At 33.0% G+C, this 18,791-nt stretch overlaps 1 pseudogene across 1 annotated transcript in view; it reads left to right on the top strand.

Moving 5' to 3' along the window:
- The window catches only part of LOC308658381 (WASH complex subunit 4-like), a 54,316-nt pseudogene extending 37,530 nt beyond the window's left edge, over positions 1-16,786 (top strand). Inside the window, exons 25-33 of the transcript XR_014024305.1 lie at positions 1,789-1,923; positions 3,237-3,345; positions 6,621-6,687; positions 7,131-7,217; positions 10,478-10,625; positions 12,727-12,822; positions 13,580-13,776; positions 14,099-14,198; positions 15,392-16,786. The product of XR_014024305.1 is annotated as a WASH complex subunit 4-like (transcript). The remainder of the gene's footprint in view (positions 1-1,788; positions 1,924-3,236; positions 3,346-6,620; positions 6,688-7,130; positions 7,218-10,477; positions 10,626-12,726; positions 12,823-13,579; positions 13,777-14,098; positions 14,199-15,391) is intronic.
- The last annotated feature ends 2,005 nt before the right edge of the window (positions 16,787-18,791 follow it).

The following is an 18,791-nucleotide window of genomic DNA, read 5'->3' as shown; positions in this document are numbered from 1 at the left end:
CTAAATTGTATTCGATGTGATGGGAGTTTTGCTTATAAAAGGCTCCTTAACAGACATCACAGCATCATCATTATAAATAGCACTGTAGTTTTGAGGACGTCCATATGTATGTTGATTCTGATATTCTCTGGAAGTTAATTAAAAAGTTAATCACTGATAGTAGTTTAAGGTCATTTATATCCTTTACGTGGAGGGGCTACTAATTATTTAATATCCATATAATTATGAATTTACTAAAAATATTTTACTCTTAGAAATGGACATTCATTCACTTGAGGAAATCTTTTAAATGTGCGTGCTGTTTTTCCCTTTCTGAAGAAAGAGATCTTTGAATTTACCTCACTTTTAGCATAATTTCTCCTGAAGAGGAAAAAATTGTGAATGCTTAAGTAGTAAAATATTAAATATCTTTGGAGTGAGGGAATAGGAAGAAGATTGGAAAGTTAAGTTGGGATCATTTTAGTATATAGTAGGGAATGCTTTGAAGTTTTAGAGCCAATGAGTGTGATTGAGGCTCTATTTTAATGGTTACCAGTATAGAAATGAGATCTGTGTAGTCAGAGTTTTAAATTTAAAATAAGGAATCATCCATGTAGAAATCATGTCTGAAACCTTCCATGATAAATGAACTTTTGAGGATAAACTCTTCCTTACCTTCTATCATCTACCACAGACTCATTCATGTAACAAGTATTACCAGTGTATTTTATGTGCCTCTGGCACTAGGGTGAGAAAAACAGACATTTCCTAGTAGAGGAATATTGAAAATCAGTTAATCTTACTAATGAATGTAGGTTACTGATGTGTGATGATAAAGTGAGCAGAGGAAAGTGAGAATCAGAGTGGCAGAGTTACTATGAAGAGTAGAAGGACAAAGAAAAGACCACAAAGGAGATAAAAAGCAAAGAAACAGACACAGAGCAGGGAGAGTACAAAGTTTAAGCCACAATGTAAGTTTAGAGGAATGACCCATTTCTATAACTGGGTAAATGAAGATTCAGTAAAAAGGGCTTAAATTTGTCCAAACCATTTGTTGTATCTGAGAGTCATGGGAATGGAAATGAGTATGGGGCTTCCATTTTGTAGGTTAGAATTAATGTTATGTTATTTTAGTTCAATCCCAGTTCAACTTTCACTTTGTCAGAAGATTCTGAATCTACTTCAGGCCTTTTGTTATTCATTCTCAAAGCACTCATACTTCTCATTTTTAGAAATTATTGCAGTTGAAATATAACAACTTATTAAACAGAACTTGTTTAAAACATCTGTCACTCCTGCTAGAATATAACCTCATGAGGACAAGGACTGCATCTAGCATGAGAATAGCATATTGCTTTGTGTATAAAAGGCATTAAAAAATGCTTACAGATAATTAAATGTTTAATATCGTCCTTGAGGAATCTTCAAGGAGCATCATGTTTCTCACTTCAGTTTCATTCTAGCTGTGCATATTAGTAATAAGTAATCTTAATGATGGATCAACATAGGAACTTCTTACTGGTGTATGACCTAAAAGCTAGGGGCTTCTGTCTGGTTTTGTGTTTCCCATTACTGCTTTTAATCCTGTCATGAGAATATTGTACACTTTTTTCTCCTTTTTTTAGTAAAAATATGAGAAGCCTGTAGAAAGTTCTATAAACTTAGGCAATAAAAAGCTTCATTATTTAAATATTTCAGATCCAAAATAAGTTGAATTTTAAAATAGTACTTTTTAGATTATTGTTATTTGGTAATATTGACCTAAAATTAATTTTTTAATTTAACTTTTTTTAAATTTTAATTTTATAGGTTAATTTCACTTACCAATTTTTGAAAAAGAAGTTCTATATATTTAGCCAGTTTATGTATGATGAACATATCAAGTCCAGATTGATTAAAGATATTCGGTTTTTCAGGGAAATCAAGGACCAAAATGACCATAAGGTATGCTACATATTTGCTGTTAGGTACTTTGATTCAGCTGTGTGCCGTATATGGCTAATGTTTATGCTACAATACATTATTTAGATCTCTGTGGGGTTTTTCTTTCTTTATTAATTTTTCACATGTTATCTACATCTGACCTCCAAGTTCCTTTGTCTTTTCCCTTATAATTTCCTAATCTTTGCATTCTCTGTGTGCTTAAGCATAAGGAAAAATAAAATAATCAATGTAGCCAGGTTTACTTTTGTAAAATTTTAAAATAATATAAAAACATAATTTTGAAACATTTAAGCCATGTAAAGTATATATACTATCCTCCCTCATTTTCTTCCTCTCAATTCCATTTTCTGGAGACAGTGGCTGTTAGCAGTGCTGTGTTATACCCTTCACAATATCTTCACAGTAGACACATATAATTACACACATTTATACATCTTTCTTTTTTTTTTTTAGAGAGAGAGAGAGAGAAAATTTTTTTTTAAAGAGAGTGAGAGAGGGGGAGAGAGAGAGAGAGAATTTTTAATATTTATTTTTTTTTAGTTCTCGGCGGACACAACATCTTTGTTGGTATGTGGTGCTGAGGATCGAACCCGGGCCGCACGCATGCCAGGCGAGCGCGCTACCGCTTGAGCCACATCCCCAGCCCCACATCTTTCTTTTTTATAGCAAAAATGGAGTGATGTTATACACATTCTTCTGCAGTATACTCATAAAATATCAGTACCTATAGATCTAATTATTTTTAATAGTTGGTAGTATAGAGATAATAACTTACTTAATTTTATATTGATGAATCTTTTCCCCCTCATTTTTCATTTTTATAAATGGTGCTAAGGGTAGCATCCTAACACATATGTCTCTAACTTAAAAAAGTTGTTTTATTATTGATGGCACCTATTAATTTTAAGCCACCTGATGTGTTTTCATTGGAAAAGAATGTTCATAAATATCAGATACATATTTAGCCCACAGAAACTTGACACATCTAGAAACAAATGTTTCTAGGATGAATAAGGTTCTTTTTCAATCTGATAAGAGTTTTGAGGTGTTAGGACACTAGTAATTTGTGATGTAAAACTTATTTAGTGGCATACCTTTAATACCAAAAAGGAAAAAAAAACAAAACTGAATGTTAGTAGTTTTTTTTGTTTTTTGTTTTTTTTACACAACTTTTATGTCATTAGACTTGAGTGGTATATTTTTGAAGGCATGATGAGATACAAAATTAGACAGGAAAGTTTATTGCCGTGATTGATTTAGTAGGCATTTTCTGGTTTAGGGGTCTAAAGGTAGTCTTAAAATTATCTCTCTAGTATCCTTTTGATAGAGCAGAAAAATTCAATCGAGGCATCAGAAAACTTGGAATAACACCAGAGGGACAGAGCTATCTTGATCAGTTCAGGCAACTCATCAGCCAAATTGGTAAGTTACTATAAAAATGTTGGGAAACAAAGTACAAAGCCCAATAATCTCATATATTAAATAGGTCATGCTAATAAACAGCTTATTATGTGAATGTCTCAACTTAGTTTTATTTCACTGGGGTAATTTTCTTAACACAATTACTGTTGCTACAGAAGCAATTGATAGACTGATCACAGATTTAAAATATACTTAATAAATTTCACAAAGATTATATTCATAATTGATAGTCTGCTGGTTAGTAATTACTGGGTACCTACTCTGTTCAAAGCACTGTTTTGGGCTTCTAAGAGATTTTCTCACATTAAATATGAGAGTATAACGAATTTACGTGAAAAGTTAGTAATTTAATAAGCTGTATAAAAATTTAAAGATAAAATACTGAATACTATAATTTTTGATGCTGCACCCTTTTATACATGTGCATATGATTTGAACTAACAAGTTGAATTTGTCTTCTGAAATATAGTATATGACATTTAAAAGTAGTTAAAAATAATCATAGCTTAATAAAATCTTATACTTATTTAGGCTTTTCACATATTATCTTTGTTAATGTCCTTACAATAATTCTGAAAGAGAGACTGTAATCACTGTTTTTAAAATGCAGAAAGAGGCCAGGCATGGTGGTGTACATTTGTAATCCCAGCTACTTGGGAGGCAGAGGCAGGGGGATTGCAAGTTTAAAGCCAGCCTCAGCAGCTTAGGGAGACCCTAAGCAACTTAGTGAGACTGTGTCTCAAAATAAAAAAAAAGGGCTGGGGATATAGCTTAGTGGTTAAGCATCCCTGGGTTAAATCTCTAGAACTAAAAATAAATAAATAGAAAAGGAGAGAGAAGGAGGGAGTGAAAGAAAAAGAGACTTAGAGAAAAAAAATGGTGTTGCTGAGGCTTAAATCAAGGTTGTTCAGGTATAAGTCCAGAGGTGTTTTTAAATTCTTCACATTTTATGTTAAATGACACCAATCACTTAATAATATCTTCTTAGCTATATTTTGGGAAATTTTTGCCTTCTGAGATTCATTTATTCATTTATCAAACATTTACTAAGCATCAGTTGTGATGAATGTTCTTTCAGGTGCTGGGGATGCAGACAATCTTTGCTCCCAAGGGGCTTTAAATTTACTAGTAGGAAGTACGTTACAAGTATTTAGTGTTAGAGTAACGTCACTGAATTGTAGCTTAAGTTTTATAGATTGCTTGGTTTGGATATTAAATGTTTCTATGATAGTACAAAAATATTAGCTTTGTAAATTTTTTATCTTAAACCATTTAATATAAGGTGTTGAGTATTGTTTTCTTCAGGGAGTATTGTTTTCTAATATGATATCATTTAATATCATATTAGGTGGCCACTTCTGGAGCAGTATTTCTTAGTTTTTGAGAATCTGGTGAAAATTCTGGATTGATTTCTCCTAGAACTAATATTAGCCTGTGTATGAACTTATACTTTTGTATATAAGGTACAGGAGTCCAGGTGCTTTAAGTGTGGGTCTAGGGACCTCAGATTAAGAGCTGTCCTTGGAGCAGTATTGCTTAAATTTCATTTTTCACATACTAATATCAGAATTTTGACAGTAAAAAAGATCTCTGCCCTTCTAGAGTTTAACAGATGAGACTGACATAAAAAGAAGTTGTATAATTTGACCTAGATCTTCCAGCTAATGAGTGGCAGAGTCTGAATGTGAACCCAAGTAGTCTGGTTTCAGAGCTTTGCTCCTAACCATTGCTCTGTATCTACCTCTCACATTTCAATTAGCCAGACATATGTCTGACAGTTTGGAGGAAAATAGTAAAACTAGATAATTGATTTTTCTAATATGTGCTTAAAAAAAACTCAAAAACCCCACTGGGACAGGCCTTAAGATAAATTCAGTGATACCTGCCTTGTAGGGTTGTTAATGTCAAAACATATGTTACCATAATGGCTAAAAAATGTTAACTGCTTCTTACCTTTTTATCTGTTCTCTCCTAAATAATTTCAATTCACTTCAATTTTGTATTGAATTCCTACCCTGTGCTAGGACTTGCTGACTCTAGGGATGAAGCAATGAAGAAGTCAAAGGCTGTACTCATGGATCTTGCATTGTAGTGCAATATAAACAAAAAGATAATATGTCACTGATAAGATATAAACAAAAAGATATAAACAAAAGATAATATGTCACTGATAAGTGCTGGGTGAGGTTATGTAATGGGATTGGGCATTATGCAGTGATATTCAGGGAAAGCTTTTGAAGGTGACATATGAACAGGGACTTAATAAAATGAGGGCATAAACCTTGTTCATATCTAGGGAAAAAGTATACCTGACAGTTGACAGTCAATTGCAAAACTCCAGAGTCTGCTTGGCATTCTGAGGACTTGGCTGGGGGCTGGAATGGAGATAGTGAAGACCTGATTGGCAAGGTGTGATAGCAGAACAGCAGCCAGGGGCAGGAAAATGCAGGGCTATACTGAAGTTGAACATACAGAGTTTGGGTTTTATTGAGATGGAAAACCATTGTAGAGTTTTCAGAAAAGGAATGATGTGCTCCAACTTAGTTTTTATAAAGTAACTAGCTGTAGCTGGGTGTATTGGTGTGCACCTGTAATCCCAGCAACACAGAAGGTTGATGCAGGAGGATTCCAAGTTCATGGTCAGCTTTAACAGCTTAGCAAGGTCCTAAACAATTAGTGAGGCCCTGTCTCAGAATAAAAAAGAAAAAGGGCTGGGAATGTGGCTCAGTGGTTAAGCACTTTTGAGTTCAATCCCCAGTACTGCCCCTGCCCCCAACAGTAACTAGCTGCTAGTTAAATGAAAGATTGAAGGATACGGCAGGGTGCTAATGGTGAAGGTAGGGAAATCAGGAAACCATTGCATATTGTAGTGTTCTAGGCAAGATGTGGCAATTAGGAATACGATGATAACTGCAAATGTTGTTGAAGAGGGAGGGAGAAAAAGAGGAAGCTAGATTTCAGTGTGAAAGCAAATAAACTATTGGTATTACAATTTAAAACTGTTAGATAATTTTAACATAGCATTTAATGAATTTAGTTTGTTGAAAGTTAGGTTTATTTTAAATATTTAACGTAGATGTATATAACTTTTAAGTACAGAAATATGTTAACAGTTTTGCTTTTAATGGAACACTGAACAGAAGTAAAATATAGCAGATTATCTTGGTACTTTGGAGTGGAAACCTTGTAATTGACTACTGTATGTAATTATATTCCTGATTATAGAATTTAGAGTTATTTATATAAATATCTGATTTTTTTATGTGGTTTTTAAGGTAATGCTATGGGCTATGTATGAATGATAAGATCTGGTGGTCTTCATTGTAGCAGCAATGCCATTAGGTATGGATGCAAATATCATTTTTGCCTTGTTTATGCTATTTGAAAATTGTTACTTAAATCTGTTTATTGATTATAGAGAAGGTGTTTATTTGTGTTAATATATTTTGAGATAAAATGTAGACAAAATCCATTAATTCTAATGTGAAAGAAAACCATTACTTCTACTAGATTTCTTTGCTTTATACTTTTGAAATCTTTATTTCTCTTAAGGTTGTAGTTATGTTTATTTGTCAGTATGGAAAACGAGAGGATCTAAAGAGTATGTGATTTTAAGGATTAAAATGTGATCATGTGTAAAATTTGATTTGGAACTTAAGTGGTGATATTGTTACTGAAATGTAGAGTTCTTCCTAAATGTATAATTGAAAAATTTTGAGTCCTATGGTACCACTTTTATGTCTGTGTCAGTTGCTCTAATAAATCTTTCCCAAATTCTTATGTAGATTTGTGCCTGATCTTGAAGATATTGTAAACTTTGAGGAACTTGTGAAAGAAGAAGGTCTTTCAGAAGAAACATTAAAAGCAGCAAGGTAGTCTAATTTTGGAGTAACTAAATTTGGAAGTTTAAAATAGTGTGTTTATATAAAACATTAATGAGAAGACTAGAGGGTAATATGTAATTTATATGCCAGGATCTTTATTATGCAAATTATTTATGGTCTCAGTTTATGAAATAACATTGTTTTTTAGAGACTTATGTCATTCCAGGATCTTTCCAACTTCACTAAAAAGGGATCTTCTGGAACATGCTGTCCAGTATGGAACTCACTAGCCACATATGACTCTAGGCACCTGAAATGTGTTTGGGTCAAAGATTTAGTATAAGAAAAGGATTGTCAGATATCTCATTCGTAAAATTCATTTTACCTATTTCTTCTTACTTTAAAAATATTTCTATTCATTAGCACTGTTCTTGAATGCCAGTCCTTCCTTTCATGTCCTCTAAAGCAGCATAGTAGAGTCCTCTAGGAGAGCAGCCACTACCATACACTGCTGTTGAGCACTTGAAATATGGCAGATTAGACTGGGGAACTGAATTTTTTTCATTTTACTACTGATAGTGATCTTAGTGGGTAGTGCAGATCTACAGGCTTGAGTCATTAGTGATTTTGTAACATAAAACTTGAGAGAAAATTGTAGATTTTATTTTTAATATTTATAGCACTTTATTGAATCAGATATGAAGGGGCACTCTGAACAAAGTGGAGACAGTTTGAATGTCAAAAAGAGTAATGGGGAGCTGGAGTTGCAGCTCATTGGTAGAGCGCTTACCTCGCCATGCATAAGGCACTGGGTTCCATCCCTGGCACCACATAAAAATAAACAAAATAAAGGTATTGTGTCCATCTTCAACTTAAAAAAAAAAGAGTAATGATAGAAATAGGCCATAAAACATTGAATAAAAAAATCTATGAGTTATAGTGATAATAAGAAAGGTTAAAACAGTTGTTTTTTTTCTTTTAACAAAAGAATGGCAGCTAACATAAAGCAGATGAGAAAATTAAGGGAAAAAGCATCACATTTTGCAATTATAACACTTAAGTGTTGGGTGAAAAGTTTTTGGAAACCAGAGAACTCATTTTCAAAAATCATCCCACAAAATTGCTTATTAATCACAGGGAAAAGCTATGTGCAATGTAGAAGAGATGTCTACAACATTAGTCAAGTGATAAAACAGCACATTGGTAATGGGACAGACTGATATTATATGGCCTCCTGATGTAATGTAATGACAAGCACCTAGTTTATGTTCTTCCTAGGAGTGTTTCTCTGAATTTATTAGGAAGAAGCAATGTGAGAAATCCAGAATGTGGGGCATTCTGTGAAATACCTGGCCTAGACTCTTAAAAAGTGTCAGATGTCATGAAAGACCAAAAAGGCAAAGAGGCTGTCTAGATTAGGAGAATAAAGAGACCTGATAACCAAATGTAATGGGGTTGTCCTTAATCATAATCCAGGTAAAGAAAACATTTATCTATAAAGGACATTTGGGGAATGATTGGGGAGATTTGAAAAATGGGTTGTGTATTAGATAATGTTGTATTTTATTCTTGGGTGTACTGATGTGGCTTTTTAGGGAAATGTCTTTATTCTAATAGAGTAATGCTGAAGTATTTATGTGCTAAGTGACATGGGGTCTGCAATTTTGAAATGTTTCTGAAAAATAGAGAAAACTAGCAAATTGTGAAGAAGTGTGAATCTAATTAAGGGCATTCAGGGTTCATTATACTATCTTTTAATTTTTTATAGGCTTGATATTTTTAAAAATAAGTATTAAAATATACCAGAAAATATATGTGTACATTTTAATGAAAACATGACCCTAACACAGAAGCTTTGTTCTGCAGTATCCTACTGGATAGCATAGTGCTTTACTAGATTACAGAAGACAGGTATTAAAGTCATTTGAAGTCATGAAAATAATTAAAATGGTTGTGGCTTGCATACCAAAAAAGAAAATTGGACCCTTTATCTCCTCTTAAATGTCATCATTTTCTTCAAAATTGGGGACTGTTTAAAAAATACTTTGAAGAAGCCAAAGGAAGTTACAGTAGGATATTGGTTTTTAAGATATGATTGCTAACTGAAAGATCCACATTTGTGCAAGGGAGAGGATGGTTAATAGTAAGTGAAGAAATGTCATGGCAGATGAAATCCAAGAGTTGTGGGGTCATGGTAATGAGTAAATTATCCACATAAACAGTAGAGAACTAGGGAAGGCATCCTAGTCCTAGATATTAAGTTAGGGTAGTGGCTAAAATTTGGTAGATGCTTGCTTTCCAAAAGAGTAGATGAATATACAGATGACCACTGATTTATAATGGCTCAACTTACCATTTTATTTTACTTTCAACTCTACTCTTTTTTCAATTTTAGGATGGTGTGAAAATGATAAAGCATTCAGTAGAAATTATACTTTGATTATTTTGATTTATGTTTTTGTGGTGCTGAGATCAAGTTTAGGGCCTGGTGCTTGCTAGTACCTGGTGCTTGCGAGGCAAGTACTTTACCGCTAAACTGCATCCCTAGCTCCTTTATGTCTTGGATTTGGATCTCTTTGGGCTAGCAATTTGCATTATGAACCTCTTGTGCGATACAGAGCAGAACAGTGAGTTGTAGCTCCCTGTCAGCCTCACAATCAGAAAGCGAAACAACTGATATACTCCAGTATACTGCATTGCTAGGCTATCATGTTTAGTTGGCTACGTGTATACACACATTTTTTTTCTTTATTTTACTTTATTTTCAATTTACTGTGGATCTATCAGGATGCAAACCCATTGTAGGTTGAGGAGCATCTGTAGTTGGATTAAAGGAGAGATTTTTGCCTTCCTCTGGTGGAGGAATAACATGTAGAAGTAGTATACATGAGGATTTCAGGAGGAAAAGCAGCTAATATTTCTGAAGATTGAAAGAAAAGCTTCTTGAAAGAAGGCCAGGTTTAAGTTGAGGTAAGGAGATGTAGAGGAAGGACTAGTGAAGAGACTTAAAATGAAGACTTTACTTACAATGAGATGTACAGGGCTCATTGTGGGGAAAAGAAATACAGAACCTTATCATTTTAAGTCCCTGGATGCTCTATTCTATTTTAATAATTAAGTTAACTAGATGATTCTAATCAGTTTCTATCCATAAGAAAATTATTTCATTGTGAACTCCAAGGAAACTCATATATAAATTGTATAATGTTTCCTGCTTATGAGTGCTTTTATCTAAAAGCACACACTGTTTTTTAAAGGCCACACCTTATTTAAAAGAGGAAACACATTTTTGTTTGTTTGGTTTTTAGGCATTTGGACTCGGTCCTCAGTGATCATACACGAAATTCTGCTGAAGGCACAGAATATTTCAAAATGCTTGTAGATGTTTCTGCTCCAGAATTTCGAAGGCCAAAGAATATACATCTCCGAAATTTCTATATCATTGTTCCTCCTCTAGTGAGTATATTCAGAACCTAAAATGAATTTGAAAAAAGAGTATTAATAAATCTGGTTTTCTTGTAAGCATGAAATGCACACAGACTGTATTACTGACTTTCTGGTTGTAGGTAAAACTAAGTGTGAGCTCAGTGAATGTGACCAACTTTTTTTTTATTCATTAGCTATGTTGAACTTATTTAATAGTTAAGAGATTATTATTTGTTATACACTGCCAGAGAAATCATAGTGTTTTAAATTACTTGAGTATATGCCATTACATATCCCATAGAATCTTTGACCAGAATAATACCATGTAATCATTTTAATTGCTTAGCATAGACTGACTTCAGCTGTTTTAATATAAAGTTTTTTCTAACATCTCTCTTAAAAGCCTCTTATTTGAGGATAACTTCTGTCTATTCAGTAGTAAATACCAATACCTAAATATTTAGTGCTTTCTCCTTATTAAAATATGTAATATGTTCTGTATTTCTGTAGTCACTATCAAAAAGTAGCTTATTAACAAAAATGACATTATAAAGACAATTTTTCCAGTGGGGGAAATGGAGTCAAAAGTTTAGATAGGTTAATCTTCCCTGAAGCTTTCTATAATAGTTTTTCAATTTGTAAATAGATAGCTCTAAAATCTAAATATCACTTTGCAGTTTTAGCTTTTTATTATATCTACCTTTGACCAAGAATAACAACTTTTCATATTTTTGCCTGAATTGTTGACACCCATCTTCATACATTTTACATAACCATTATTACCTATCAGAAATAGCTATTGACTTATTGATAGCTTTTGTTTTTCATAAATTTTGTTTTATATACTTATTGTTAGTTATCATTACAATTTAGTAGCTATGGTAGAGCAAAGATGTCCACATTCATCTAATAAGCATCTTTCCATTTTAGGCTAGGTCCAAACTAGTATGTGGAAACACTGTAGTTAACTTAGGGTGAGTTCTCACCGTATTTCTTTAAGATGGAGGACAAATGTTTAGGCCCTAGTAGCAGTAATGAAAACCATTGGTGACCTTAGGGGGGAGCCTGGAGATTTACAGAATTCAGTTCCAAATGGACTAAGAGCCCTACCAAGAAGTATAGAACACTACCTTTGTGCTCAAGTTTACAGTTTTAAAATGTAAATAAGCTATCTTAAAAAATATTTAAATAACAGTTGATAAATATTTTGCAAATATGTGATTGTGAAATGAATTTCACAGGCAATAAAAGTGAAACTTGATGTTTTGTTTTTAATGTTGGCTGTTAACTGTATTCATCACTGTATCATAATTGTTTTTTAAACAATGTTTTCTGTACCCCTCTATGGCTCTGCTGTCCTTGTATTATCACATGTGGCCACTAAAAGTTTTTTTTTTTAATTTTATGAAATTAAAAATTCACTTTCTCAGTTATATACTAGCTTCAGTGGACACATATGACTAATGGCTTAGTATGTTGGACACGAAAAAAAATCTGTGCCAGTAGTGCTGCTTGGTATAAACTCTAAATGGTAATCAGTTTTTTTTTCTAATCAAAAGTTCTTTTATGCATGTTACATAGTAGCTTCAGTAAATCTTTGAACAAATTGATTAGATAAGGTATTTTGGAAAAGCTGAATTTTCAAGAGAAGTACCACTTTTGAGGAATTCACCCTTTAGCCAAAGGACTTTTAATCCCTTTTAACCAAAAACATGATAAGTAGTATTTTAGAATGAATCAAGCAGGCAGAAGTAAAAGCTTCCTGCATAGGCTTACGAGTATTTTGTTATAAAGCAGGACCATTTCTGACTCCCACATTCTTTTTGTATCATTTTGGGTAAGATGCTAAATCTCCCAGTGCTCAGTGTTTTCATCATACTTTATAATGTACCATATACACTGTGCTTGGGTTAAGTAGTGATTGAAGGAGGACTCATGTTTTAAGGGCTTGGAAAGAAAGCCATTAAGAGACATTTGAATAGATTTGTTTCCTCACTAAGAGATTGTCTTAGGCAAATGTTTCAGAACGAAAGACAGGAACCTAGGGTTCATTTTGCAGTTTTTGAAATGTCTGTTCTGAAGATTCTAAAGACTTTCTTAACACAGTTGTTTCTTTAATATCTCTTTTTAGACTCTCAACTTTGTAGAGCATTCCATTAGTTGCAAGGAAAAATTGAATAAAAAAATAAAATTGGAGCAGCCTTTACTGATGATGGTTTTGCCATGGGTAAGCTTAAATGGAACTATTTTCCCACTGATTTTATGTTCACCTTAAAATATGTTTTTATATTGACTTAAAAATAGGTTTTTGTGCTCTTTACAGATTGATTTTTCATGGGATAGTGCTTACTGTTTGTTTCATTTTAGTGGGGTCATCTGACAATACTTTTTTTTTCCTCATCATCTTTAACTGTATTTCAATAGTCTGTTAGTATTGCTAATCACTTTTCTAACTTGACTGAACACTTAGGCTTTGTTTTTGTTGGGTTTTCATAGTTTTAAGCATCTTGTATTTAGTTTCCCTAGTTTGCCTGTAACTTCCTCTTCACTTGCTCTTTATCAGTGGAACTTTTTTTTTAAATATTTTTTTTAGTTGTAGATGAACACAATACTATAATTATTATTTTTATGTGGTGCTGAGAATTGAACCCAGTGTGTCACACGTTCTGTGTGAAGCAAGTGCTCTACCACTGAGACCCAGCCCCAGCCCTATCAGTGGAACTTTTTATTCGCTACCCTCAATAGCCCAATATTTTTGCAGGCCATATTATTTATTTTCTTCTTAATTGATTTTTCTTTAGTTTTTTACATTTTTACATATTTTCTTAGGAAAATTAAGCCATCTCGGTAGCTTCACTCATTTATGCAGTAAAATGTGATTTGAAAGAGTATTGATTCAAAATTGTTAGCTTATTGCTAAGAGTTATTGGTAAAGGCATAGAATACAACCTCTACACTCACTGTAATTTTGCTTATGACTGTAGGTGTGGCTTACATCCTAAAGCTTTTGGATCAGTACCAGGAGTTTGATTCACTTCACTGGTTCCAGTCTGTTAGAGAGAAATACCTGAAGGAGATAAGAGCAGTTGCTAAGCAACAGAACGTACAATCAGCTAGTCAAGATGAAAAACTATTGCAAACCATGAACCTCACTCAGAAGCGACTGGATGTCTATCTACAGGTAGAGGAATGTAAAAGTCAAATCTGCTTTGACTTGCTTTTTGATATCTGAAAACCATAATCCATATGGAAAACCCCATTTTAAACAAGTTATATGAATATAGGGTATATTTTAGGATTAATGATATTTGAAAGTTGTTTGATTCAGATCTTAATAATGGATGGGCTACTTAGTTAAGTTTATTTATGATTTATGCCAGAGGGTTTTAATATAATAAGACACATTAAAGTACAAATATTTTCTTTTTAGTTTTGTTTCTTTTATTCTTGATATTTTGTGATAATAAGCATTTTTCCTTTTTATTTCAAATTTGTTTATTTAGGAATTTGAATTGCTCTATTTCTCACTGAGCAGTGCAAGAATTTTCTTCAGAGCAGACAAGACTGCAGCTGAAGAGAACCAAGAAAAGAAAGAAAAGGAAGGTCAGTGAGTGACTTGAATTTGGAAAAAAACAATAAATCTCTTTTTAACTGTAGACATGAATACACCATTTTTGGGTCAGATTTCTAGCTTCCTTTTTTCTTTTGGAAAATAATATAGACCTAGAAATAAGTCTTTAAAAAAAACAAACTAATGCCTGTATTTAAGTTGAAAAGAAATTTACTTAATTCATGAATTAGAATTAAACATGCTTAAAATTATTTTAGACTATTATCTGGAAGATATTTAGTATTTATTAAATTAATTCCATTTAGGTTCATTTTCAAGGCAAAAGATTTGGAAGAATTTGAGTTAATATAATCTAAACTGTGCAGAAACTTGAGTGCTTAGGTTCTGCTTAGGCATTTTTTGATGCCGGAACCTTGTTTTCAGTGCAAGAGACTGGAAAAAACTGCAGATGGACTAGACCATTTGCTTTAAATCCTGAATCATTAAAACAAAACCACCAAACCACTGTAGTCTCAAGGCAGTGGGATTCCTTGCTTTGATTTTTTCTTGAAGAACTCTCTAGGGGTCTGGTTTGATGTATATCACTTACATGCTCAAGTTACACTTCTTAACTGTATTTTAGCTAAAGATTGCTCAGAGATGTCAGTTGCTGAATAAGTACATTTGTCAAATAATTTTCATTTGTTAAATAGTATATGCACATGACATTTGCACAAAATGCCAGGATTTTGTTCTGATCCTAGACAGTAAAAAGCTGTTTATAAAAAGTAAGTTACAAGTACAAATGGAAAGTTATTCATTCTGGACAATTTTAATATGTGAGTTTGCTGCCACATCTCTGTCAGTATTGGCAGTGCACCGTAGTGGTGATTTCTTGGTTCAACTGGAAGAAGTGGTGGGGGGGGGGGCATAACCTATTTAGATGAGAGATACCAAGATTCCACAGGAAAAAGATGCTCAGTTTGAAGTCCCTCCCCAGTTGCGATTCCTCTCTCTCAACTCTGCATTTCCATTAACAACCAGTCAGAACTTGCTTAGTATTTGGTCTATGTAAAACAAAACAAAAACTAGTTATAATTTGTTATGTTGAAGAAAAGTTTGATGGATACAACCTTTTAATTTGATATGTAACAATATTGCTCTTTTCAAATTTTATTTACATTTTAATTCACTTTTTAAAATTGGACATAAATATGACCATTGTTGTTTTCACTCATACTTCTAGAAGAAACTAAAACAAGCAATGGAGACCTGTCTGATTGCACTGTGTCTACTGATCCTGTTGTGAAGTGATATTTATGGTATGAGATCATCAGAATTGTGTTAATATTTTTGCCAGTGAAATGGATGTTGTAAGCTATCATCAAATTGTTTCCTGGGTCACATCTCTGGAAAATATTTTAGTTGTAACAACTCTTAAGGCAGTACTCTGAAGTTCAGCCATTCTGTTTACAAAGGCTCTGCTTTTCAAAGGTTGAGAATAAGATTTTAAAAGTTGACTTTTGCCTAGACTTTAGGCTAGAAGATGTTTCTAGGAAAAATTATTTGTTGGCAAATCCAGATTCCTAAAATGTCACCTCAGATCTCTTGCAGTCTACAAGTGTTTGTAATTTATATTTGCATAGGTCTTTATCTCAAGTCATTGGAAATTCAATGCATATACTATATAGCCAGTAAATACATGTCTTAAAAAAAAAGAAATTGAACCTGAAATTTATGAAGCATACATATCAATATTCTTACAAAAAGAGTATGTGAAGACAACTTTGATACTGGAGGTGAGGTACAAATGTGTTATGTACCCTTTGTGTACAGTATAACTGATGATCCTTCATTGTTAATTTCGTGTGACTCACAAGAGCTGCTGCTGATGTCTTTTGATGAGACATTGTAATTAGTTTACATTGCTTTGGGAACATTTAACCTCCAACAACTGTTTTAAGATTTACTTAATACTCAAAAGTCAGATAAAGCCATAGAATCCTGCTTGTTCACTTCTGGTTGATATCAAAAAAAGTTGAATGAATTGTTTCTACATCTAAACTCAGGTTTCTTCTATGTTAGGTTAAATTGAAATCCTGATGGTTTGGGCAGGCTTTTTCTTCATATCAAGTATAATCTAAAATACAAGATTAAATAATTGCACTGTGCAGGCTTTTAAAAAATTACCACTGTGAGAATAAAACTCTAATAAATCACTTCCTGATTTTAAGAATATAGAAAGATTTTGAGTAAATTTTAGTTCCTGGCAAGCTACTGGCTTTATTTTTGTAAAGATGTTAGTTAATAATTATATGGTTTAATCTTGGCCTTTTTAAATATAATAAAATAATACCTTTATGGTGAAAAAGAAAATTTAAAACTTTAAATGTAATACAAATATCATTTGGGAAAATGCTTGATTTTTCTGTTGCATTTGCCTGCTAAACATTTCTTTGGATAAATCCTGCAAGGAAGAAATTCTAACATTTTTGGAATGGGTATTCAGTGCTCTGTCTGTGCTCATTGGTTTAGGGTCAGGAAAACTTTCCCAGCCCAAGATAAATACCTTCCCTATTAAAGTCAGAAGAAACAGAATTTGTAGAAACTGTTTTATGTTTATTATGTAAACATGGCTTAAAAATTATGAACAATGGATAGATTAAAGACATTTGATATTTTTAATTCATACTAACTGTAGAAATGGCCTTAAAGCATGCTGCATAATTGATAATTTGATAATTTATATTTTCATTATTATAAATGTTTATATTAATGATATTGCATTTAATTGTATCAAATTAGTCACCATTTCATAGCAACAGTATTTTTTCTGTTTTTCTTCTCTAACTTTCTAAATTATATCCTTCAATGGGGATAGAAATTGTGATTAAAAGAATCACATCTCTTGATTATCCCCATATGTAAATTAATCATTTTATCAATACTAGAGGCCACATGCTGACTCCCTGGATACCTACAATTGAGAAGAAAGTGACAGATTATTATTTCACCTTTAGTTCAAAATAACATCACTGCAGTCTGGAGAAATTATAATTTCAGATACTTGAAATAAAATCTCTGAAAAGTATTTAAATGGTATCAAACTGCAGAGCAACAGGGCTTCAGTATATTCCCACCTGAGTTAATATATACACTTGGATGTTTTTTCTTACTAACATATTAATATTTTTTCAGACATACTGTAATTTAAAAATTAATGTGAACCATTTGTTATAAGTTCACAGAAAACTTAATGATGTTCAAATTCTCAGGAATTAAGGACTAACCATACATTGTCAGTTCAAATTAAATTTTGTAAAGGATGGCAAGTTTGTTACCTCACTTGAGTGGGGGTTCCCTCTCCCAATTCTAAGAAAATACAGTATGTATAATAAAACATTAATATAATTTTAAATTTTTCCTTCCCCTGGATGTTTATGTTCAAAATTGAATGTCTTGAACCAGTAGTTCTTAACATTTACCTTTCTGGGTCCCCTTAAATCAAATAAAATATACGGAATCTCTCAAAGAAAAAATGCTTGCAAGCTGTCCAGAGGCAAAAAATTTCAAGTATATAATGGGATTGGATTTTGTCTATCCCAGGAAAAGAACCTTTGTTTTCTTTCCTTTATCCATCCTTGATCTTTCCAATAGCTTGATATTTTCAAATAAAAATAACAACATGAATTTATTTTAAATCCTAATCCTAGAAAGGGTTCCTAAGTATGAAGTGCTTAATATGTTAGAAATAACTATAATCCTATTTACAAACATGGGTTGAAGTGAAACGGTAATAAACAAGAGCCTTTTAAATACTACATTGGAAGGCAAGAGATAACAATCCTGTTAAACATTATGCTGGAGAAATGTCTGATTACCACCTTTTTTATTCTGAGGTATTAAATTTGTAAAATTGTGGGAAAGATAATACTACCACATACATCATGTTACTTTTTGATGCTGGTTTTGCTGAAAGTATGAATGGTAGACTTTCATAATTTGGGGTATGGGTACTGGGGATTGAACTCCGGGGCTCTCGAACACTGAGCCATATCCCCAGCCCTATTTTGTATCTTTACTTAGACACAGGGTTTCACAGTGTTGCATAGTGCCTCGCTTTTGCTGAGGCTGGCTTTGAACTTGTGATCCTCCTGCCTCAGCCTCCTGAGCCACTGGGATTACAGGTATGTGCCACCATGCCTAGCGACTTTAAAAATCTTGGCACTATTCTCTTTTCCAGCTTCAGGTTGCAGAAGTTTCAGATGTCTATCACCCCACTACTCCTTGGTATTGATGCACCATTTTATTGAACTATTTTCCTGTCAGTGGAGATTAACATTATTTATTTGGTTTGCCACTAAGTCAATGCAAACCACAATTTACATATGCTCTTGGTATAAGGATCTTGGATGTGATTTTTACCCTACTTGCAGGCTACCACGTTTGATTGCCATGATGTCATGGATGCTGACCAAAGGGACAATAATGCAGGCAAAATGAGCACCAGCATATTTTCATCAGTCCCCCTTTCCCTTAAATTCCATAGGGAAATGTTTCATGGATCCTGACAGATGCTTTAATGCCTAGGGGCTTTGTTACTCCTGAAGACCACTGAGTTTAGGAAATCCATGACTTATATAGCA

This window comes from Spermophilus citellus (genome assembly GCF_964194105.1).
Source record: "Spermophilus citellus genome assembly, chromosome: 10".
Classification (NCBI taxonomy): Eukaryota; Metazoa; Chordata; class Mammalia; order Rodentia; family Sciuridae; genus Spermophilus; species Spermophilus citellus.
This window is presented reverse-complemented; position numbering and strand designations above follow the sequence as displayed.